At 39.1% G+C, this 4681-nt stretch overlaps 1 protein-coding gene across 1 annotated transcript in view; it reads right to left on the bottom strand.

Annotated features, from left to right (window-relative positions):
• The window catches only part of maea (macrophage erythroblast attacher, E3 ubiquitin ligase), a 74210-nt gene that overhangs the window by 12472 nt on the left and 57057 nt on the right, over positions 1-4681 (bottom strand). The gene's annotated exons all lie outside the window — the stretch shown is intronic.

Raw genomic sequence — 4681 nt, 5'->3', positions numbered from 1 at the left:
AAGGCGATCCAAGGTTTTGATGTATTTTTGGCCCCATATTGAGTACTTCCTGCGTGCACTTTGTGTGTAGTGTGTGATAGTGTGTCTATGTGATAGGCGAGGCCGTGCTGCAGTTTGGATTAACGCTGTGTTTACGTTTTGAGGAGATAAGTTTGTGCCAAGCCAAATAAGAGGGGAAAGGACTCGGTGTGTGTGTACTTACAGTGTGAAGACTTCTTTGTGTGTGACTGTATGAATGAATGGTTACTATTGTTGTTGTGTGTACACAGTGTCTGACAGGAGAATTACTGTATAATAATGAACAAACTGGCAGAGGAACGAGAATCTTTACCTCTTTTAAAGGCAGATTTTGTGGTTCTTGAAAGTTGGTACGATTTCCCAACTCTACAAAGAAGCTCTTTCTTAAGAAGAACAACTGACACTAAGGTCTGGGACTTCTTTTTCAAAATGCTCTTACATCCAATTTTCATCATAAATAAGGATTTTTTTTTTCAAAAACCCAAGATCAAATAGATCTTTATAAAACCTTAACCTGATGTGGACATTATACTCTGTTTCAGAATATGGAGGTTTGAAGTGTGCATCCTCTAAACCCGAGGCAGGTTGTGCAGTCTTTTTATGACCATGTTCATCATCATACATGATCAGTTTAAGATCTGGGGAATTAGCATAATAACAATCACATAACTGTGATTTTAATTAAAAAATAAAAAGTGATATGCTGTAAATGTCTTGGGCTGAGACAACATGACTATTTCTCGATACAATTCTATGCACAATATGGATTTGATTCAGTCACAATACAATTAAAAATTCAATGACAACAATGTATGATTAGCTGCAGAATACTTGTACTTAATTCCTCTTTTCCCCCATTTTCTAGCACTGGTTAGATTATGTAAAGGACAATGAGATATAATGACTCACATTCTGTTAGGCTATCTTATTTACAAAAAACATGATGTCACTGGTGTATGGATACCACATAACATATATACAGTGGGGCAAATAAGTATTTGATACTCCGCCGATTTTTCAAGTTTTCCCACTTACAAAGAATGAACAGATCTGTCATTTTCATTGTAGGTACACCTCAACTGTGAGAGACAGAATCTACAAAACAATTACAGAAAATCACAGTTAGATTTTTAAATAATTTATTTGCATTTTGTTGCATTAAATAAGTATTTGATACAATAAAAAAATAGAACTTAATATTTGGTACCAAAACCTTTGTTTACAGTTACAGAGGTCAGATGTTTCCTGTAGTTCTTGACCAGGTTTGCACACACTGCAGCAGGGATTTTGGCCCACTCCTCCATACAGGTCTTCTCCAGATCTTTCAGGTTTTGGGGCTGTCGCTGGGCAACACAGAGTTTCAGCTCCCTCCATAGATTTTCTATTGGGTTCAGGTCTGGAGACTGGCTAGGCCAATCCAGGACCTTGAAATGCTTCTTACGGAGCCGCTCCTTAGTTGCCCTGGCTGTGTGTTTGGGGTCATTGTCATGTTGGAAGATCCATCCACGACCCATCTTCAATGCTTTTAATGAGGGAAGGAGGTTGTTGTCCAAAATCTCGCGATACATGGTACCATCCATCCTCTCCTCAATACAGTGCAGTCGTCCTGTCCCCTTTGCAGAAAAGCACCCCCAAAGCATGATGTTTCCACCCCCGTGCTTCACGGTTGGGATGGTGTTCTTGGGATTGTACTCATCCTTCTTCTTCCTCCAAACACCGTGAGTGGAGTTTATACCAAAAAGTTCTATTTTGGTCTCATCTGACCACATGACCTTCTCCCATGCCTCCTCTGGATCATCCAGATGGTCTTTGGCAAGCTTCAGACAGGCCTGGACATGTGCTGTCTTGAGCAGAGGGACTTTGCGTGCGCTGCAGGATTTTAAGCCATGACGGTGTAGTGTGTTACTAATGGTAACCGTTGAGACTGCGGTCCCAGCTCTCTTCAGGTCATTGACCAGGTCCTCCTGTGTAGTTCTAGGCTGATCCCTCACCTTTCTCAGGATCACTGATACTCCACAAGGCGAGATCTTGCATGGAGCTCCAGTCCGAGGGAGATTGACAGTCATCTTGAATTTCTTCCATTTTCTAATAATTGCGCCAACAGTTGTTGCCTTCTCACCAAGCTGTTTGCCCATTGTCCTGTAGCCCATCCCAGCCTTATGCAGGTCTACAATTTTGTCCCTAGTGTCCTTAGACAGCTCTTTGGTCTTGCCCATAGTGGAGAAGTTGGAGTCTGATAGATTGAGTGTGTGGACAGGTGTCTTTTATACAGGTAACAAGTTCAAACAGGTACAATTAATACAGGCAATGAGTGGAGGATAGGAGGGCTTCTTAAAGACAAACTAACAGGTGTGTGAGAGCCAGAATTCTTGCTGGTTGGAAGGTGATCAAATACTTATTTCATGAAATAAAATGGAAATAAATTATTTAAAAATCTAACAATGTGATTTTCTGGAATTTTTGGTAGATTGTCACAGTTGGGACGTACCTACAATGAAAATTACAGATCTGTCCGTTCTCTGTAAGTGGGAAAACTTGAAAAATCAGCAGTGTATCAAATACTTATTTGCCCCACTGTATCACTAGTCAAAACAATACATATTGTGACATTTTTGTATTGCAATATATTTAATTTTCGATATACTGTCCTAACCCTAGTGATTTCTATGCCAAATTGGATTCACCATAGCTGCTCTTGCATTACTTGAAACCTTTGTCTGCAATTAGATAACATGTTTTTAGAGTTTTTGTTCCTGTTGCCAAGTAACTTTAAAAGTTGCTCATATGAGAGAGGGATGCTGTCAGAACTAAAATTAGTTAATCTTCATTACTTCAAGCACAGGTGTGTAAGGTATAGCGATACTGTTTTAAACAAGCTTATAGACTTTTAACAAACCAACACCGTGTCACAGTTTAAACAATTAACTGATTAGTCAAATGAAAGAAAATTGGGAATTCTAAGTAACTTTTAAAGAAAAATGCCAAATGCGACCCAAATTCAGCTTCTTAAATGTGAAGCTTTGCTATTTTTCCTTATGTGATAGTAAATAAAACCTTTTTGGATTTTTGACTAGAGTCAATCAAAACCTTTGAGAATGTCATCCATTGACGGTATATATGACGGACATTCTGACAGCTTCCATAAATAAAGCCACTGCGAATCAATCGCCCCCTGGTGGCTGTCTGCAGTATAGGTCATAAATTCTGCCTCCTCCATGTTAGTGGGATATGAGCCAAACTAAAACTCAATACATTTTTCCCAGATGTGATTTCTGTCAAATTCCTGACATTTTATAGATGACATGCTGAATCAAGAAAACAATATATAGATGATTTGATAATAACAGCAGTTAGTTGTAGTCCTAAAGTATACAATGTGAAATTATGTAGTAATTATGTTGAATTATTATTATTATTACTTTTTTTTTTTATAAAGAAAATGACCTTTTGGGTTTAATAACCAGTTGAAGCTCCAAAAACTGCTTCTGGTAGCTGCAGATCAGAACTGAGGGTTCAGTTACTTTTTCTTAACACAGTATAGTGCACATAGAATTCTCTGTGCACATGCTTGTATATTTGTGCATTTGCAGGCATGTGTCTTTGTAATTGTATCCATGTGGTCTAGCCGGCTGTCAGTCTTGATAAGGCCAGTGGTTGGGAGGTGTTAGTCGATGCTGCTGCTTGCTCGGCCTCCGTGTGGTGGATCTGCTGAGAATGAGCCGAACCATTAGACACGCTGCAGTGACTACAGAGAGAAGAGTAGGAGTGGGAGGTGGGGAAGGTGGGGAAGGTAGAGATGTATGGTGAGAAAGGCTGGGATGGAAAAAGAGAGTGAAGGAGATGCGAGAATGAGGAGTGGGTGGGTTGGGGGTGAGTGCGAATGAGATTGGGAGAGAAATCAGATAGCCCGACAGGCAGAAGGAACAGTAGGAAGTAAAGAGAGGGAGGGGAACATAGCTGGGGAGGGAGAGAGGGTATGGAGTGAGAGGTAGAGAAACTGAAAAGGATGAGGAGGAAGCTAAAAAATATAGTAGGTGTGGAGTGAAAAGAAGAGGGTGTTAATGACCAACCTCACAGAATAAACGTGAATATCACTACTTGGTTTGCACATGTGAACCACCGAACATTGTTAAATAAAAAACACTGAGACAGTAAAGTCTCTCCATCTCTGTTGTCACGTTTTTCCTCTGATTCCTAATTTTTTTGGTCCTCATGACCTGTATTAATATTCTACTATCTACTAATATTCTGCTATCCACTACCTGTTCTCCTATTCTAAGTAACATTTGTCCTTTCTCCCCTATCTCCCATTCTTTTAACACATTATATAGATGTAGTTTACACCCAAAAATTACAAAACCAAGTAGAGTAACAACCCAGCATGCAACACTAATAGATAATATATTTACTAATGATATTGATAGCAAAATGTCAAGTGGATTACTTATAAATGATATTAGTGATCATTTACCTGTATTTTTGGTTTATGACTGCCAGTATAGAAAAGAAAGGCCAAAAACAAATCTTTTTTATAGGAGGGTGATGAATGAACATGCCGTAAGGAGGCTAAAACACTTTGTAATAATTCTTTAGTATATTACTTGTGTGGTGTAGAAGAGAATTATCTATGTAGAGATACTGCTTGCAAACCAATGATGGTAAG

The sequence above is a fragment of the Monopterus albus genome, unplaced genomic scaffold (genome assembly GCF_001952655.1).
Source record: "Monopterus albus unplaced genomic scaffold, M_albus_1.0 scaffold86.1, whole genome shotgun sequence".
In the NCBI taxonomy this organism is placed as follows: domain Eukaryota; kingdom Metazoa; phylum Chordata; class Actinopteri; order Synbranchiformes; family Synbranchidae; genus Monopterus; species Monopterus albus.
The sequence above is the reverse complement of the archived record's forward strand: the minus strand, read 5'-3'. Positions and strand labels throughout refer to the sequence as shown.